The sequence below is a fragment of the Pieris rapae genome, chromosome 16 (assembly GCF_905147795.1).
Source record: "Pieris rapae chromosome 16, ilPieRapa1.1, whole genome shotgun sequence".
NCBI lineage: Eukaryota > Metazoa > Arthropoda > Insecta > Lepidoptera > Pieridae > Pieris > Pieris rapae.
The window spans coordinates 221070-242288 of record NC_059524.1 but is presented as its reverse complement, the minus strand read 5'-3'; the positions used below and the strand labels follow the sequence as shown (position 1 = coordinate 242288).

At 35.0% G+C, this 21219-nt stretch overlaps 1 non-coding gene across 1 annotated transcript; it reads left to right on the top strand.

Annotated features, from left to right (window-relative positions):
* The first annotated feature begins 20463 nt into the window (after positions 1-20463).
* Positions 20464-20535, top strand: Trnam-cau. The gene has a single exon. It is a non-coding gene; the product is annotated as a tRNA-Met (tRNA).
* Positions 20536-21219: the final 684 nt, after the last annotated feature.

Sequence of the window (21219 nt, the reverse complement as noted above, 5' to 3'; positions counted from 1 at the left end):
GTAAATAAATAATGCGTATTAATTGTAATGTTATTACTACTACTAAGTGTAAGTGGTAAACGAAAAAGAAACAGGAAATAAAAGGGATATTATTCTTACAAGCAGTTTGTAAAGCTAAGCAGTATATCTTGTAGCGGTCATTTGCGAGTGGGCTTGGGGCCTGTGAAATTATGCGCAAAATGTCCCACGGCTCATTTGGCTTAAACGGTGCATCTTTGATACCCCATTGACCCTTCTGTTAACCCTTTCGAAGCTAACGTTCTCGATAATCGTCCTTCGAGAATCGGACGTCCGCAGGTGTTTTTCTAATTGAATTTTTTTATTGTCCTTAAGGTTGTAATGTCTCAAGTGCGAAAACAGTTTTTGCAATATGCTATAGGCTTTGCCTTTTACAACCAAGCAAGCTTTGTATAGGAAGGGTGTTTCATAATGATTGGTCAAAACTATCCAATGTTTTCACATCAATATAACTGATTCTTAACAGTTAAAAGTTTCAATAGCGAAGACAAGTTAGTGTAGCTCTTTTTCTCTGTTTCAAGGGCTGACACAATACTGCTAAGACATTAAGGGTGGCATAAAAAGCAAACCGCGCCGTGACCTCGGCTTGTATTTAGGCTGCAGTTGCACGGGTCTAACAACCTCATACTAAAACAGAATATCGATTACTTTCGCTACTATAATGTAATCCCCCGCCCACTTTTCGCTTTTTTAGCAAATGATGGGAATATAGTCATCTCCCTCCCGCTCGCGGGAGGGTGAATTCCCTCGGGCGGTGTCCTCTTCTCTCTAAGCGCCCCGTCGTATGTAAATGATCGTCTCAGCGTACCCGTGTGCGAGCCACCCCCGTAGCTACGGCACACAAGCTCGCTCGAGGTTTACTGCCCTGACAGCTTTTGTCCTATTTTAAATATGATTTTGATGCGAGGCGACGTTCGGGCATTCTTTCAAAAAATTTCATGCATGTTTTGCAATAAATCGATGAGATATGACCACGTACGATCCTCTCGTTGGCATGTTTCAGTTTTATTTTGAAAATTGTGCGAACCGCTATCGGAATCGTATTCATATGTAGATAGACCAATAATATTATCGGGATGAACGAAAGACGCGCGAAGATAGAATGTAACAATGTTATCGCACATTACAAAAGCGAGCTCATTAAACGGAAACAGTCAAGTTCAAACGTCGGGTCGTATTTGGAAATATATGAGTAATAAGTCTGCTATAAAATGACGTCACGAAAATGGCGCATTCCTAAATTTACATAGAGTCGCGTGGCTCGCGATTGATTTTATATCTGCTAAATCGAATCACAACTACACAGAGTTATTTTGTAATGGTTGTATCGCGTGAGTATTTCGGCATTGTTTATTTTTGTAAGGTTGATACGGGGAGTTGTCGTCACGACTCGTGATTAATAAGGGCCCAACACTTGCCTAGGGAAATACACCAAGATATGAAGGAGGGGGTAACTGGACTTATGGTAATGGGCACATTTCATATGCTATTCGAAGGACGTCTGCCTTGCTTTGCGGTTTTATAGAGGCCGGCCGTGAGGTGAGTTTTAATTATATTTTGCAAGTTTTTTGTAAAATAAAAGTAATATATAATAGTAAATAAATTAAAAAAGAGAGGCGCCCAGAAGATATGGAATGGGATATGGAATTAAACAAGCGAAGATATGGATGGATAGCATGGCGAGGATGAAAGAAGTGGAATATTTTGAAGGACGCTTTCACTCCGTCGGAGGTCGTGTACTGGTGATGTAAACATCGACATAATGTACTCATCGACGTAATACCGACTATTTTTTTAAATATTTTATATGAAGGAAAACATCCCAACAATTCTTCGTGGCGCTAAAAATACATCTTAGTTCTGAGGACGCAAAACATCGGTACAAGAAGGCGATAACTTCTCGGCCACACGACACCCAATTAAGATCTTCATTAGTCTTTCCGGGAACGTGCTATCGAGTCCTGGTAAAACAACATTATTAGGTCACCTTCACGCAAAACTTGAGAGCTAAGCTTTTAGCTGAATTTGCGATCTTTATATCAGAGAGATTCTTTACAAGATTACGTATTTGTACATTTCTTTGACAGAACACTGACTCGTAGAGTTTAAAATGGATTTCAATAGAGATTATGTAACGACATTTGCTACTCGGATATAATTAAATATGACAGATATTTTATGAGATATCAAAGAATATATAGTATATAGATTTAAATGCTGCAATTATTCTTATATAGAATTTAGTGCTTTGTTCGTTACCAACATATTTTATAGCTATTAAATTTTTTGCAATTTATTGATCTTATTGTGTCATTTCACTGTATGTTGATCCAATAAGGCAATTACGCTTTTTGTGACTATAAAAAAACTATTATTCACTACACTACACTACCTTTTTAGGGCTGGGACTCAGAGTTCTGGATCTGTGTGATGATCATTCTGCGTGTGACACACGCTATCCACTATTTAGGTTTAAGGCAAGCCACGAAGTTTTCCTTCATCCATTCCACTTAGAAAGAAAGTCCTTTGGGGCACAGCCAGAGATTGAACCTACGACCTCAGCGATAAGAATCGCACGCTGAAGCCACTAGGCGACCATTACTCTTCTTTATTCTTCCCTTTTCTTTCATTGCATATACACAGATGTGATGTAATCAATATATACATACAAGTAAATTCCTTAGGGCCTCAGGGATAAAACAATGTAGAAAGCTGTAACTTAGCGAAGTACTATAAGACGTGGGATAATCATACGTTCGTCTGTAAATACCTCTGGATATGAGCCGCTATGAGCTTGTAAATCTATGGCTGTCTACTCGAGTACACAAGTGCATTCAATATAAATCGTTTAATGTACAGCTTTATTTAATAAACTTAATTGTGTGCATAGTAAAAAACTAATATCACTTATTGGTATAATACTTAACTAACCGAATCCGCTTTTCTTTATATAAAGGGTAAGAGGTTCATTTGATGTTGAGTGGTACAGCCACTCACGCACACTATCAAAACAAAATGGCTCACGAGTGCGTTCCTGGCCTTTTAAAGGTACAAATTATAATAAAATATGTCTAACTAATTGAGAATACGTTAAATTGGAATGCACTGCAATATGAAGGACAGAAAAACAAAAGCTGTAAACATACCCATATGTTTAATTTTTCCTTCTAATATTGAGATTAAGTATATAATTTCAATGTCGTATCAAAATGATGTTAGCGACTGTATGTACGCTGATTTATCATATTCCGTCGCAGGTTGGCGCGACAATTGTAATGTAAAATCGAGAGCCGTGTTTGAAACTCGTCTGTACTTCGCTCAAATATCTGCTTCACCGCACCAGACGTGGCCTCAGCGCAAATCCTTATGTGCCTATGTTCTATTTAGTATATAACCTTAATACTAGCTGAACTAGACGTGATATCATGATATAGTGGAATTAGATCATGTACCTAGTGCATGTCATGATCTGTTCGTAAAATTAATCTCTTCTCTCCCTCGTCTTTAATATTGAAGGCTCTTTAGGATTTATTTTATCTAATCAGCATACTGAAATAGTCTAAGCAATTCCTTCCTTAAGGTAATTCAAGAAAAGCATGAACCTGCTGCCCGCTTGCCCCCTGTTCTATAAAAAAAATTCATGCGCATAGTTAAAAAAACATTTTTGTCTTTAAAAATATGTGAAATTAAAAAACTCTCCATTTACCTCCGTATATATTTAATATAGCCTAACTTTATTTTTTTTATGTAACTGATGCCTAGACTAGATTCTGTCGTTGGTTTTTGAACTAACGATGCTTTTGAAAAACGAAAGCTTCGAACTTACGCGATTCGAAAAAACTGAAGTTTCTGTCAAGTTATCAATGGTGAGGTATGACGGGCTTAATTAGCACATGCCAGGGAATCTTCAGCCTTGTGTGGGGGGACTTAGGATCATGCTCTACGGCACGTCGGAATCAAACCTTCGATTCCATTGCAAGACTTTTTACATTCAACCGGTACAAGTGGCTCGAAACTTTTGATGTGGTATTTGTATTTTAAATATGTTTATGAAAACAAATGAGATGCTTCTTTTAGTAAGGTATTTACATTTATTGAGTTGTAGTTTTTTTTGTTGTTTTATATTTTTTACATTTTGGTACTTTTAATTTGAACATTACTTTTAAAATTTGCGAAAAATTTTGGTGCTTTTTTAAATAAAACAAGAGGCAAACAGTGAGAAAGCTGAAGGTGCGTTGCCTGCCTTATAAATTCGATTGTTCTTTTTTCAAGTGTTACAATTTGACAAATAAAATATTATGTTCTTCATACTACAAGTACTATATTACATTAGTTATTTGACTAAATTTTTAATGTATAATTTACATACAAAAGACACTTCAATTAGAACAATCCTATTGATATTTCGTAGACATAACTGATTACAATAGAGATAAGACAATCATCAATGAACTAAGAGCGTCATTGACATACGCAAGTAAGTGCCTTTGACAAGCGGTTCCTTACAAGGTTCTGTATTAGCAAGTTGTAATGGACTGGTGACGCATTAGAATCGAAAGATCCTGTTAATGTTATCTCTATCTCGTTGCCATCGAGAGTCGACTGAATCATCGTATTACTTTTTACTGAAAAGTTTAATATTACTAGGTCCAATGGGGCATATATCAGTGGTGCCGCATCCACGAAGCAATGTCCGCGAATGTTCAGAAGACAATGAGCGGGCCACACCGCGTCACTCGTATACCTTTTGCCCTTATTCGAGTCTTCCTTTTGTTTCGGCCACTTATTTATTTTGTTGTGCGATCTTATTATTTCGCTACCGTTGGCCGCATCGCGACGCATTCGTTTTTGTCCGTCGAAGCGCGCAGAATGAAGTAATACAGCCGTGGACTCTTTGGTATTGTGTATTTGCGAGCTTTTTATTCAGCTTTTTGTGTTCAGCGACTTTTGTTACGTGTTATTGGATTAGCTGTTAATTATCCTCTCAAGCGAAGATTAATTTGTCACGTAGATCTTTTTAGTGCGATTGTTTAAGACATGGGAATGTAGTTCACGACAGTTTTTTAGAAGCTCACAATATATATTTATAATTCCTGGATGCCTGAATGGTGATTTTCTGTCGTATTACATGACTTAATGTAGATTTTTATATTTTGTTCCGTCAACGAGTTCAATTGCTATTATATTATAATATGGTATAAGAATTGTATACAACTTTATTGAGCACAAGAGATCACATAAATCCAGCGGTTCTAAAAGCGATATATAATTAGTTAATTAACGGAATATAATTGGAATTCCAGAGATTACAGGGACATCTACACTAAAAGCCTCTCTGTGTCGCGCTGGGGGGCGCCACGTTCGCTGTGATTAACGCTGCGCGGGCGCTTGTTTCGCTTAATTAGCCCCCATACACGCACCTTCACACTCCTAAAAAGGCGATCTCAGTTAGCCCTAAGTAGCCGCTGATGTTACATCTTACACCTTTTGTCCGACAGTATTCAAGCGCGAATCTTGTATTATTGTGTGGTCTTGCTGTTGGCTATCGTCTGGGTCTTTTTGGGCTTTTAGGTTTTTTTATAAAATAAAAATATCGTTCACTCAATTTAGGTGATCTTTTAATAACATAAAAAAAAAAATAATTTATATACATTAAATTTAACGCAAACATATTTTATATTGATGTTTACAATGCTTGCTCAGGCAACAAATTGAATTTCTAAAAAGTTACATTAATAATTGCAAACTTACAAGCTTAAAGATGCATTAAAAATAATTGAAATGTTTTCAAAAGCTCGTGTCCATTTATTTGAAACAGTGATGACTAATAAAAGCTCCATTGTGTGTAGCGATTCCATTTAATCCGATTTCATACAACGTTCTGTTAAAAACGAAAAATGCCGTCCGGAGACAATGTCTGCAGTTTTTTAATGCGAAAACAATCGCTCCCGACTTAGGAATTTATTGAATCCTTCGAATAAACGGGTATTATTCAATTTTAAACTTAAAACTAACGTGATAAAGTATATTTTATAGTCTGTACTAATGTCGTGGACACGAACCAGTCTTTCCAGAAGCAGGATTGATCACATCAGCTGTCTGTCTGTCTGTCCTGATATACTGACGTCCTTAATTTATGTATCGACTGTTATTTTGACATTGGATATGTTAATTAACGTAATTACGTGACACGACAATTTTTAAAGGAGATTAAATGTTTATTTCTTATTAATTCGACATTATTAATCTGTAAACAAATTAAGGTTATGAATGCTGGAATACGAATGCTCATTGGTATTCCAGCTGAATTTATAAAATATTCGCATGGAAACTGCCTTACGCAAAAATTTATTTAGTATGGAGATAGATTTACTACATAATATGTTTATTATACCTCCGACAAAGCATTAGGAGCCGTTATCCTTTCCGTACAACAAACTGATAAACAGCCGTTGAAACTTATTAATATATGTATATTTAAATTGAGTTAGATATTGATATATGATATCTTTGGGACCGCAATTTACTCTGCACCAAAGACTTCAGGGTCTCCCAAATTGTCCGCATGAGGCTCCGCCTCTGAAGGTCAGCGCGTAATTAACAGTCCCTCAATCAAAGTTGGTGTATCCCGATTGGTTGCAATTCGTATTGGGACCGGGCGCGGGATCAAAGGACGAATGGAATATTTTACTCGTTTGAAGTCAGCTTGCGGTTTTCAGTTATTTGTTGATCAAAGATAGCATTGGACTGGCAAGATGTTAGGTTTATCTAAAGTATCATATGTATTCCAAATGCCAGACCAATATACTTATAAAAACAACCCATTGGCGCCGCAAACTATACCCTATTGATAATTTGTTTTCAGATACAAGAACATGATCAGCCTTCTGAGCCCGAATTAAATTTTGGGTATAAAATAAAAAAATAAAATACGTTTATTATGGAACATAAGATAGACAGGTATCACTTATTCCACGTCATTAAATTTGAACCTGTAGGCATCCCTACTTATCGGCAAATAAGACAGAGGATGTAGGCCGAGAGAAAAAGCCGGCGTAAAACACTCTCGGTACGGATTCGACATCAGCAGCATGGCCCCATAATAATAAGCCATACGTCATTAAGCTGTGAAAGTAACTAAAATAAACAAGTCTAGCTGTATCGACATCAGTCAGTGAGTGAATTTTTTTAACCGCGTAAGCTGCAAAACTAAGTCTCTTCGCCAATCCGATTACATGAGGGGACCACTGAAGTTTTGAATCCATGGTGATTCCAAGAAATACAGTTGTATCATCCAGATTCAATTCCTCATTATTTATAATTGGTCTAGTATCCATAACCCTTGCATTTTTTGCACAAAATTAATTTCGTTTTTTTTTTGCATTAAGCAGAAGGTAATTCATACTAAACCAATGGAAGAGAATGGGTTTTACATCGTCAAAATTTGTTATTTGTCGTTTGATTTTAAAAATCAAGGACGTATAATCTGCAAACAAAACTATCTGATGTTTTTTTCTCTACAATGAAAGGTAGACCCTTTGTAAAACCGAACTATTTAATTATTATGTAATAATTTGTTTACGTTAAAATGACTTACTAGTTGATTTAATATAGTTTCTTTAAATATTTTACTACAAGTAGGTAGAACAGAAATTAGTCTAAAGTTACTGGGGTTGGACATATTACCTGCTTTAAATAATGGAATTACTTATATATATTATGTTATATTATATTTAACATAATATATATAATGTATTATTATATTATAAAAATATATTATGATGTTAAATTAGATCGGGAAACTCGCCACTTTCAATATAATTGTTGAAAATTATAGCTAGATGGCGGGCAATTACATCAATTTTACTACTAATTATTTTTACAGAAATACCCCAAAGATTGGTAGTTCTTAATGTCAATGGTTCTTAATATCCTAACTATATCGCTTTAAGTTCCAAGTCATTTTAGTTTTATTTGTACTATTTATAAGATATGGTAGGTTTTCTTACGATGTTTAACTACATCAAATGAGAAAGTGTTAATTGCGAATAGAGAAATCCATCTGGGATTCAAACGCACGACCCGAAAGTGATTAAGCAACTAAGACAACTTTGCATCCTTGGTATAAGTAGTACAAAATAAAATAACCGTACACAATATATACCTAAATTCAATTGCCAAGTTCTTCACCATTAATATATCATCTCAACAAATAATTTCCCCTCCACCTAGTACTTGAGTCATAAGTCAAATATTTCAGAAGAACAGACTCGTAAATCCCCCGAATCCGTAAAAACCCGCGAATGTAACGCCGCAACTCAAATAATTAATTTTCAGTACTCATCGTGTAATAAATCGTTTCATTCGAATCAGAGAAACAACGATTTTATTGCTATCTCGCTTACACCCATCAAATTTGCATAATATCATGTCACCTGTCCTTTTCGCCTCGCAAATGATTCCCGGTATCCAGCTTGTCACTAATCACGTGTTCTGTCGGTGGAAGTATTTGAAATAGAACCTTAAAAGCGACGAATAAAGACTGAAATTATTTGTAAAATTATGGCACGTAGAGGGTCGTAAGTTAGGTAAAGTTTTGTGAAATAATTTTGCGCAGATATCGAGGTAGGGAGGAATCGTCCACTTGTCAACTCGGAGCACAGATAAGATGAAAATAACCTGACATCTACTGATTATATTATAACAGAGTGCGATTGTAGCTTGCTACTTTGTTTTTACTCGAACTTCTTAAAAGATATGTTTCTTGCATTAAGCATTAAACATTTATTTAGGCTTTTAAAATAGTATTTTTAATATATAAAGAATAATAATGGAAAACTACTAGAAAAATACTGATTGCTAAGCCGGAAGTCTAGGCGACGCATATGACGTCATGGCCGAGACCGGATGTGCCTATGGCACCACACCGGAACTGGACACCGGTTTCCTAACTTGAAGGTTTGATTTGCGCATATTTCACTTTAGTACAAACATAAAACAATTGTAAGATAAATGTAGCTCACAACTTATCGCAATTTGCTGGAAATTTCCGTAGCGACAAACGCGATACAACATAAGTATCACTTGAACACGGAGGCTGCCGTGTCGTTAGCGAAGACGTAAGAGCCCAAGAATCATCAATAGCATAAATCAAATTCTCTTTGATTCAGAACACAGCAATATGAACTGCAGAGAAAGTGAGGGTGCATTCGATGAATATGTATGAGGGGGTCGCAGGGGGTAGGGGGCGCCTTGTAAATGGAAATTTCAAATAAAAACGGTTCAAATATTAACATGAACTGGATCCGTGTTTTTCGCCGTTTTCCCGCGCTTGGACATGTGTGATAACGCCCATAATAAAACTCAACTTTTTACTGATTCGCTTTTTGAGTTATAACTGCTGACATTCGCTGCAGATTAATCGAGATTCCTGTTACGTGGACGTTTTTGGTAATCATTTCAATTTTGAATAGAATAGATTTAATATGCATTGCACTTTTCACGTTTTTACTCCAATCGAGTCGGTTCCATGCGGTGGAAGTACAGACTGTTAAAACATGAAAAGTTGCGGGATAGGATTTGAAAAGTAAACCATTATAACGATTCCAGCGTGAAAACAAAACATTTTCACGTTAAGGTAATTACCCAAATATAGCTCTAATTACGTAATTAAAATTACTATAAATAGTAAACGGTTTACGGACCGTAAAAACAGCCTTCATGAAACGCACGTGACGATAAAATCGTGGTGCGGGCGTGTTAACGCGTAAAAATAATAGCCAACCTAATTGCTGTGCCAATTATGAACACGATCGACAACTATATTTTTTATACGCCGTGTAAAAAGTGAACTAAGGAATTTCGTTATTTACACTGGCTATGCAGGTTGAAAGTTTTTCCGCCTATGTTGAATTTCAAATGAATCTTTCAACAATCAAAGAAAGCAAGAAACGACTACATAGGTTGACTTACATATAGCACATAGAATTTTATACGGAACGCTATTATGACCTCGCTCAACTCGGATCCGAGAAAAGAGCATAGTAGAGTAAATGTATAAATTTTAAAAACTTTAATGAAAATTTCGATTTTACGAAAGTGGTTAAAGATAAAAGTGCCTGCGAAGGAGAAAAAGCTTTTGTTTCATTAAATTACACTACACAAAATAAGATCTTGTATATTTTGATAAGCTCATGGAGACAACAAGATATTTCTTTATGTACCCCACACTAAATTCTGGCATTCGCCACTCGGCTATCAGTTACAGTTATAACTAAGATTAGTTCTGGCACTCGAATAGTTTTTTATGTGTTCGTCTGTGTTTTATCACCGAGTCCAATCTTTGAGTGTGTGACATAATATTGTTTGTTTTGCTTATTAACCAGAGAGGCTGTCTAAAATAAATACATAAAAATTCACTTTTGTTAATGTTGTTAATTAACAAAATCGCTTTTATTATTTGACAATAGCTTGTTCGGTCTTTTGATGCTTAAAGTTAACTATATACTTGTTTACATAATATAGCTTTCCGAACACGCTCTCAAATAATCTACGAGTCAGACCTTAGTTGAACCAACGCAAAACAAAATAGCAATTACGCTGTCAAAATCAAAAATAGAAAGATAATCGAATCATGCATCTCATTATCGCGGTTTTAAATTAAGGGACCGAATCCCTTTCCGTGCTGAGCCTTTGCTAAGGGTATTCATACAGGAATCTGTTATCTGCCTAACTCCATTGTTTAGTTGCCTTTTAAACAACATAAGTTAAAATATCCATAATAAGTACATTTATTATCAATACAAGATTGTCAATTATCATTTGCCAACGGGTGCTTAGCTAGTTTGCTTTACTGCTTTACTAGATATTACAAGAAAAGCCCCGAAAAGTCTCGACAATCTGGTAATGGTAGGGAAATAATGTATAATATCTCGTGATGGCAGGAGTAGTGTGGTCGATCGCCTACACAGTCTGACCAATTTAAGACAATTATGGATCCAACATCCATAATGCCCTGAGATAAGCTGAGGGTAGAGTGGTGTGGAGGCATCAAGTCAACGTATTGGTTAGTGCTTTTCAATACAGGCATTACCGCGAGAAGAAAAACCAAAGAAGAGAAGTAACATTATTCTATTTTTTTTCTAAGCTATAAAAAATAATATTTAATGTTCCTAACATGTTTAAAATGTTAATAATTTTTTAATGAACCGTTGCTTTCAATAATTAACTTTAATTAAAACTCGATATTGGCTCTTTAGTAGTAATAATAAGCAAACGGCTTACAACAGCAATGTTTCCGATCAGCCTTATAACAAAATAAAAGACAAGGGGGTTGCGTTTCACTACAGTTGTATTAACTATGAAATTTGTAAACGAATTTAATATTTAGGGTCATGAATATACGGTGCAATTCAGTGTGCTCGTTCCACATTGAACATGCGGTATGAAAAGATTGTGGTTTGCCAAAATGAAGCTTGTTTTTAGTGGAAGGCGTCGGGCTGTATGATAGGATTTGATGGAAGTATGAACTAATCTCCCTCTCTTGATAACTCAATAAAGTGACATAATGAGAGGCCTTTGATGCTAGCCCTCGCGGGACGAGAGGTGTCGCAATCCTAATTGCAGATAAAAAGATAACTTTGACACGACTATGGGAGATTTGTATAAATTGCGTTGCGAAATAGTCATCTTGTCGGACGAGGGCTAGGCCTGATCTTTATCGTATTACGGCGGAACTTGACACTATTTGGGTATTATCTCTTCGAATATATAATACATTAGAAATGTTATATATAAAAACATAGGAACAGTAACTGAAGTAAAATCTTTATAGTATAAAGATTTTACAAAAGTGTAATCTGACGAGGATTTTATTCAGTTTGATTTAGTTTAATCCAAAGAGCAACACGAAATATGATATTAAATATAAATAGGTATAATTTTTGTCTAGGATCCAATTTAGTCAAGGAATCGTATCATAATCATATCAAAAAATGAAATCTAAATTAAGCCGCAACCTGTCTATTTATCTCGTGACGAGGACAAATCGTCTGTGCAACAGCCTTTATAATCATTAACATCACATCTCATATTGAGAATAAGGTTTCATTATCCAAATAATAATAAAGTTAGGCAAACAGAGACTTCTCAAATAACGGAAAACGATGAACAAATCAGTTCGTAGACAATAACGTAATTAACAATCAAATTTGAACCCTTCGCCCGCTACGATTGGGCGTTAAGGACTCCCGAGTGAAAATTTCAAGCATAGGCCGTACATAGTCTGTACCTGCGTGGGAGGCAGTGGGGTGACCGAATGATTCGTTAGGAGTCAGTCAACCGTTCACTCGTGAATGGGGTCGGCTATATGCGTACCTGTTATGTACCAGTAAATATTTGCATATATCAAGGGAAGTGTTTAGGTACGTCAGGGATTTTCAAGATCCTATTGATCATTATTTGCTGTGCGTTTTTGATGGCCTTTTAAAACGTCTCTGAGTGTTTGCTTTGCAAGTGATGAAGATGTTGCTTCGTTGATTTTGGAATTTGCTTACTTATCAAATTTCCTACTTGTTGTATACATTAGTTTTAGAAAATTAAAAAGTTATTTATTCATTAAGGAACAAATATGCACGTCAAATTTACACCATCAGTTCATTAGTCTACCAGGTAGTTCTGAGAAGAACAGACAAGAAACTCAGCAAGTGCGTTCCTTCCTTTAAATAATTCATTTTTTTACGGGAAGGTCACAATCCATAAGTTCAATATGATTATAATTGTTGTAATATATTATTTATTTAATACATAATGTAATAAATACTAAATAAACAAAAAAAATGATTTATTTTAAGTTCAAAAGATTATTTGACTGCATTAAAGTATTAAACGTTTAATATACATTTAAAACACTTGGCTGCGGTTATTTCAAAATTTAGTTTTGAGTTCTTGAAAGTACCTAATCATTTAGGTATTTTGGGGTTGTTTTAGAGTCACATGTTTGGGCAGTATTGCGAGATATTTCGCACCCACCCCGCATTCGCCCTTCCGAAATCCGATCCGCCAAGTCTCTTGGTAATTAACTACCGATTTCATTTCTTGATGTATTTTTAAAAGCGTCCGACGGCTTTTTAATGGTTATTTTATGGTGACGGATCGCTTATTAAGTTTTTATGGCAACGCGAGCAGTGACAGATGGGATGTAGTTTGACACCAGATTTGAGGGATCCCGTCATATCTGTGGCTTGGATGACGGAGGGGCTTTCTGCACTTGGCTGCTGATGTTGCGAAATGGATTGTTACGATTTGTTATTTCACTGCTTATTTATTGCTGTACAAATCGTTGTTACAGCTTTATTTCAAACGGTTTCTGTTCACTGATCAAATATATGTTTATTAATAGTCTCGTTCATAATCATGAATAGCAATGAGGTAGACTTTAAAATAAATTATACGAATATTGTCTCTGGTTCGCGCCAATATTATAAACATTTAAATCATCATTAACGGTTAAATTTTATTTTATTTCACTATTGCTTATGCATATTAAATGTCGAGGATTTTTTAATACCTAGTTCTTGCTTGTATGTAAATTATAAAATATTTGTGAAATATTAATAGCCAGTGACATCGTCTATTATTTTTAACGTAAGTATTTTAGTCTTTTAGTATCTTTATTTTTTAATGGAATATCTTGACAATATATGTAGATTGACGAAAGTTCTGTGACAAACTTATTTCAAGTACCATTAAATCGGAACGACTATTAAATGAGTTTGAATTAATCATAATGTCCACGATATATCTTAGCATTATCGCACTCCCCAGAGGCGGGAGAAAATTAAAACAGATGACGTAGCGGAACGATCAGTGAGTTATAATTAAAAAGATAAGGAATATTTTCCTTTCACATCGAGATTATGAAGGAAACCCCTTTTGACCCTCGAATGGGGAGTCTCGTTTTGGGACCAGTTAACCGGTTAAGGGGCCCCAGAGACCATACATCGAATCGGTTGCGTTCCAGTGCTGATTAAGTAAACTAAGATAACATTTGCAATGTACTAACGTCAAAAGTCAACAAGGGCGTTTTCGGAATGAAACGTTAAGTTGATTTGGCCGAATTCTCAAGGGTTGTTCGAGTATTGTTATCTCAGATAGTTACTGTTTGAGATGATTGGATTGGCTCTCAGGATGAGTGCTTCATTGTTTGCTCTGTGTTTGTGTTGCTGGAAACGGGTTATCTGTTGACATTGAAGATCTCCACGCTGATAAACATTTCTATATCCGTTTCATAGTTAACTGACTCGCTGACTGTTGAAATAGACTAAACCGTGCATGTAAGAAGAATACTTACAAGTAATGGCGTTTAGCAATGTTCTTATACAATCGCTAATGAAACAAGCACATCAACTAAAACTTCTTGAACATTTAAAACGCAAGGATAATTAAAAAAAACTTGGCGATTAAAAAGAGTTTGTTGTCAGTTCTTCTCTTCCGTTCTACGCCTTTGATTTGAGAACTGGCACTAAATAAGAAGTATTTTTCTTTTTTTGACGTGCATAAGTGTACATTATGTTACCTATATGAATAAATGATTTTTAATTTAAATTTATTTAATACATAGTTTTGTGCAGCATTAAAGAAGAAACATATAAAAATAATAATATAATTAGATCAGTAGACGGTACGGTGAGTACTAGGCAGCATCGTTGCACGCTGCGAGCTCACGTCCTCACCTGCTTAGTATTCCGGCCGAGTAGCAGCCAGTATTGATTGCTGCCCCCGCCTGCCCCAGCTAGGGCGCTTCAAAACAATCCAAAGATGTAATGATTTTTTTCGTTATTGATGTTTTTGTTGTAGAATTGTGCCACACACTGAAGCCTTTTCTGCCTTTTCTGTGTTGACAATATTTAAATTACAAGCCAAATATGCGAGATTAATTGTTCATCTTCACCTCGTCACTCCTGTCGTTTTACATAATTAATGTGACTTAATTTATGCACTTTACGTCAATTGGAAGCTTCTGAAAATATCACAGACATTGTTTTGTATTTGGAATCGCTTCTTGCATAAATTTTCACTATCTCCTTGAATCAACCGTCTCGGCGATATTCTTCGATCAGATAGGGGTCGTTTTGACCCGCGGCGACGTTCCAAGGGTTATACTCTAGTGTTAACGTACTGCTACTATATTCTGCCTTCGCTTCGTGGGTATACGATAACTATTAAGATTAGGACAAGTTTTAAATGTTTTGGCAGGTCGTTATGAAGTTAAACGAGTTGGGAGCTAGTTCCGTCACTTCGTCTTTCGTGTTAACTAAAATCATCCAGTAATGGATTTATATTGTTTATAACAGCTTATAGTTGGAGTGATACTATTTTAGTACTAATAAAAATATTTTTGTTGTAATTGTTACTATTGTAATATTGTAACAATAATGGTACATTAAGTTTGCATCTGTGTTATTTTTTTCAGTTAATTAGTTACCTTTTCAATGTTATTTAATAGTCATAACATTTATACCACATTTGCAATAAGGAATGTTTGAAAATCACTAACAATTTAAATCACAATTGACATTCAATGAACACTATCTCAGTTATAATTTATAGGTAATTTTGTAATGTTATAATGCCATAAACAAGGCGTCGTCGCCTACGCGAAGTGTTGTAAGCAAAAATCGATACCGACAAAAAAGATTAGCAGACCTTATCCCCAATTTCATCTAAATACTATAATCCATCGTACAATGGTGACAAAAATAATAAATATGGTTTTGCACCGCCCACCAGTACAATGGCCGAGCCGCGTGTTTCAATATTTTTGTATTGAGGCCATTAATGGGGGCGAAACCCGGGATAAAACAAACGTGCTATTGATATGAGCACGCACAACAGAGCGGGTTTACACTGTGATATGGCTTTTTGGATTTATCTATCTTTTGTATTTAAAGTCATTATTCTTAACGCTTACGACACAAATGTATTCAATACCTATATAGGTAAGTAATCAGAAACGTTGTTCAATGTTTATAGGTACCTACCGTAGTCCCGAAGTCTTTGGAAGAAGGCTTTTAATGAAGGTGTTAATTTATACTCAAATTATTCACAGTGTTTAGTTGTGTGGGCGAATAATTGCGTCAATGCTTGCAATTGAGCGGGTGAGATGGTAATTTATTTTGTTTATGTACAGTCAGTTTTAGTGATAATTTTCAATGTGTAGAATTGCTAATTATTATATTACATTACATTACCAACTAGGTTTTTTCTAAATAAAATATTTCGGTACTATGAAAATAAGTACTATGTATAAATGGATAAAGGCTATAATCGGCACAAAATAACGCTTTATTACGATTCGCTTTTTTTGCAACACGCAATCGATTCGTATAATGGTATATAGTACATTTGAAATACGCATATACATAAATAGAAATTAATATATAATTTATAATACATTTATTGTTTAATATAATTAAGATGCACTGATAAATTTTACCTTGATACCTTTTCGTCCCACAATTCAAATTATATGCAAGCTACGAGCTCGTAAGTTTCGAAATAAAAATGCGTTTAGAAACTTTGTTTCTTACTTGCGGCTGCTACGACGTAGCATCTGCTCTCGCAACTATTCACTTTTACAACTTGTACAAAAAATAATTTCGTTCTTTATCTATCAAGACAAGATATATGAGGCCACAAGTGTGTGTATTAATAAAGTGGTTTAAAATACACATGTACATCACAACAACGAACTCTGGTCAAAAAAATACGAACAAAACGAATACAGTAGTCCCATTAAGCAGCCGCGCCTCACGCCTAATCTTCTAACAAAGCGGACGTTTTGGCGCGAAATAATGAAGAGCACGTGCGGGGACGGTCCCATGGCCCGGGCTGGGACAATGGTCGCGTGCCGATCGCTATCGGTAGTGTGAAACAAACGAATAAGATAAATCGTCGCGATGCCTGCTATCGACGCGGATATGCAAATGTATTGCCATTCGATTGTTTTTGCTCGTTTGTTTTCAAACTCATTATAAAACACTCGTTTCAATTAAATTGCCTCAACATTACGTGTTTTCATCAAATTCAATCTTTTTTAATAACGTGCTTTAACCAAGCCATAGTGATAATAGCTTATTATCTGATATGTTCTAACATACAAACGGGAAACATTAGAATGTATTAAAGGAAATTATTCTAAATTACGTAATACATTACAGTACCTATGTACCTAAGCTACCTTCCAAATCTCCATGATTGTACGCCTAATCATTATACTAGGCATAAGGATTAGTTGATAGTAAAAAATAAAAGGAGTGAATTAATTTTAATGTATCAATTAAATAAGTTTAACACATACATATTATACGAAATTTTGCAAATCTACCTTTGTAGTAGATTCTTCATTTTATTTAATATATTTCATCTGTCGCAATCATACTTTGTTTTTTTATAGAAACCTTAATTCTTCCCATAAGAAAATAAAAGTGTCGCTACAATCTTTATAGTTCTAGGCTTCAGATTTCTGCATTTGAGAATCAAATAGGTAAGTAGTGATCAGCCTCCTTTCTTTAAGTCTAAGGTATCTTGTCTATAAATAACTATAAATTTAAAAAGTCTACTGGACCATACTGCGGATGAATTGAACGTCCCCCAACAATAAAGTAAAACAAGGTTTTTCAACAATAGTGCGTCATATCATTTGTTAAACTTCCCTTCGGCTATTATTTTATGAATGATGGGAGGGCAGACGATATGGCTACCATGACGTTATATTTTACAATGCAATTCATTGTTTTTATGGTACTCCTAATCCCTAATAAGAAATAGGACATTATAAAATTTCTCCAAATAAAATATTGTATGAAAGCTTTATAAGATCAAGATTCTTATCTTCCTTCATTATTTTATAATTATTTCCTTAAACAAATTTGAAATTGTTGTGTATGTATGGAATCATAATCTCCTAGGTACCTGGATATGTGGTTAAAGCTCATGATTTATAACAGGGTTCGATTACCGGTAAAACAAATGAGACAAGTACATTGAATATATGATCAATGAAACGGGTACAGAATTGTCCCACGCCCCTGGGGGCTAAGTGACTTTAAACAAAATAGACCAGCAAGTATCGCCTTATTTGTTCTTTCAACTCATTTGCCCACTGTTCATGTAAAGGGCGTCCCTAAATAATGGTTCATAAACCAAAATTAAAACTTCTCGATACATTGCACTCGCACAATAAAACCATTCCGCTTACTAACTACGCAACATTAAGGTGTCATTAGTCAAATGACGTTGCGATTATGCACACGTCCTTAATAAAACTGTGCGCCTGTTCTACTTTGAATCGTAACTTCATTGTTATTAAGTTCAATCTTGCTTGAACATAAACGACAGTTTAGATGTTCTATGATAGTAAGGTCGTGATAAAAAATCTTTATGAATGGGGTTGTCGTGTGACTGTGCCCTGTTTCAATAAATTATTTCGGTAATTTTGCGAATTGTTTTATGATATCAAACTGTTTATCTCCACTCTTTGTTATTGTTAGACCGGCGGCGTGACTAAATAATGACTTGTACCAAATTTGAATCTCGGAGGCTAAGTTTTCAAGGTTTCAAGTTGTTAAACACATCATAGGACTGTAGCTAGTTGAAAAACACTAAACTTTATATAAGTTGCACTCATCCATAGAACGAGATAGCTACGTCTCATGTTTCGTAACACTTATGATTGTTTCTATATTGTCTATTGTCATAGTTAATTATTAATTAAGCGGTATTATTTTGTGTATACTTGGTGATTTTAATGTACTCAGAGATTAATATTTCATCTAATAACTGTGCATGGACGGCCACCGGACCGTTCTTAGTAACATAGTTTTCATATAAGTCGTGTCGTTATTGTTAGTAAATGAAACATATTACGAACGATTTGTTTGATGTCTAATGCCCCATTGCCAGATACCTATCATTTATGTAAACTAGAATAGTGTACAAAAACTAACTGTATTTTAATATGTTATCAAGTTTAATAGGAGGATAAAACTAAAACTCAAAATAACTTTATTCATATAGGTAAAGAAGTACACTTATGAACGTCTACGGAAAGCGTATTAAATTGATTCTAAATTACCATATACTTCACAATTAATAATTGGTGGCATTAAGAAATAACTCCAATAAAAGATCTTTATAATTTAATCCCAAGTTGCTCAAGTAATCAATGCTAAGCAAGGAACTAAATGAGCTCTAGTAAAAAGCAATAAAATCACCCCAGTAGATTAACTGTCCCTGAGTCTAGGAGACCCTGCCACGCGACGGGGGGTCATTGTACTAGTTTATTGTAGACCCCCGGGGTCCCACAGTTATTGGTAACTTGGCTCAATGTCACTTAATGTGTCATCATCATTTCCACTAATTTTGCCTCATTTTAGGCGAGTAATTGAAGATTTCCTTTCATTATTACCGAAAAACTAAAGAAATTCGCAGTCATATTCTTATTATATAACACCCGATACCAAAGAATAAATACAAAATTGTTTAGTAGATTCAAACATACTTTATTTCTCAGTGGTAAAAAATTACAAATAAAGAAGTTAATATAAAGAAGAAAATATAATTGGTATTGGTAGGTACTCTTAAATGGTTCCATGGTCAGGTTAGTTCAGTTAGGCTTTATATAGTTCAAAGAATTTGTTCGGATACACGCAGCTGAATTTTATCGTCAACTGAGATTTGATTTTAATGCAGTTGTAGAACCAGCTACCTACTTAAGTATTTCCGAACCAATTCGACTTATGGTACTTCAAGAAAAGAGCGTACCAATTCTTAAAAGGGCCGGCAACGCATTCGCGAGCCCTCTGGCATTGAGTGTCCATGTGCTTGATCGAAACCCGCAAGGAAAAAGGAACGGAAGCGTGGCCGTCCCAAGCAAACTTTGCGTGGTACAGTTGCAGATGAGGCAAAAAGATCCGGAATTACTTGGAGCGAGGTGCATTACGAGGCTGAAGACCAAACGCGATGGAGACTCACTCACGCCCTAAGGGTTATTAGACATTCAGTCCAGTCTTTTCTAATTTCAAATTTAATTCAGAAACAATTATATAAAAAAAATTTGAACAGTTAATTGCATTCGCAACGTTTCATTAAATGATAATGAACTTTATAAAAATACTCGAGTGCTGTAATAAATTGACCACTGAGGCAAAACTAAATGTTGCCGCAGGCTTCAATTACTTGCCCCTTGCAAAATAAAATGCATTTTACGAACATTGAAGTGGTTTTAAACATTTTAACTTTATGATGGTGGTGGTAGTAACAATTTAGAATTATTTATTTCACGTCCATAGGTACACATAAAATTACATTTAATACATTTGAATGAAATTCGCTGTACTTAGCGTATTGAATGAAATAATTGTCAATTTTAATGATGTGTCAAAGAGCAGAGTGGCGCAGTGGAAGCGTGCTGGGCCCATAACCCAGAGGTCCGTGGATCGAAACCACGCTCTGCTAGAACCTTTTTTATTTAATTCTTGTATACACTATGCTTTTAACAAACGTTTATATTTTTATGACGAACAATAATTTATATTCTACTCAGGTCCAATATTTGGAAACCTATTTATATATATTTTCTATTGTTCACTTGCCAATTATTTATTGAACAGTGTTGCAAGTAAGTGCGTTCTTATACTAAAAATTAGTTAATTTTAGCGTTCTCTTTTTTTGACATAGACATAAAATTTGTACTTCTATGTATAATATAGCTTTTATCAATAACTTCAACTTGGACAATAAGAGCTAACAATAAAAATAATGGACGCAGCTGAAGCACGCTCATAGGACACTTAGATCATCGAAACCTTTACACCTGCATGATTAAGTTAGGTTATGTAACTAAAACGAATGTTTAGATATATTTTAGTGGGTGTCAACAATGAAGGCCTAATAATAGTAGTAATCAATCATTAATTTTATGTAGGTATGTATTTAGTTATTTTAAAATATGCCATAGTGCAACGGGTGGTCTTTTCGATACAAAGTGATCAAGTTATTTAAAGGCAACTAAATTTAATAACTTAAAATAATGAATGAAAAAGGGAAACGAAGTTGGGAAAAGACTTGACTACTTATGTACATTACGAAAGCATTAAAATTCGAGCTTAATAAAATAAATAGGAAAATAAACAGTACATT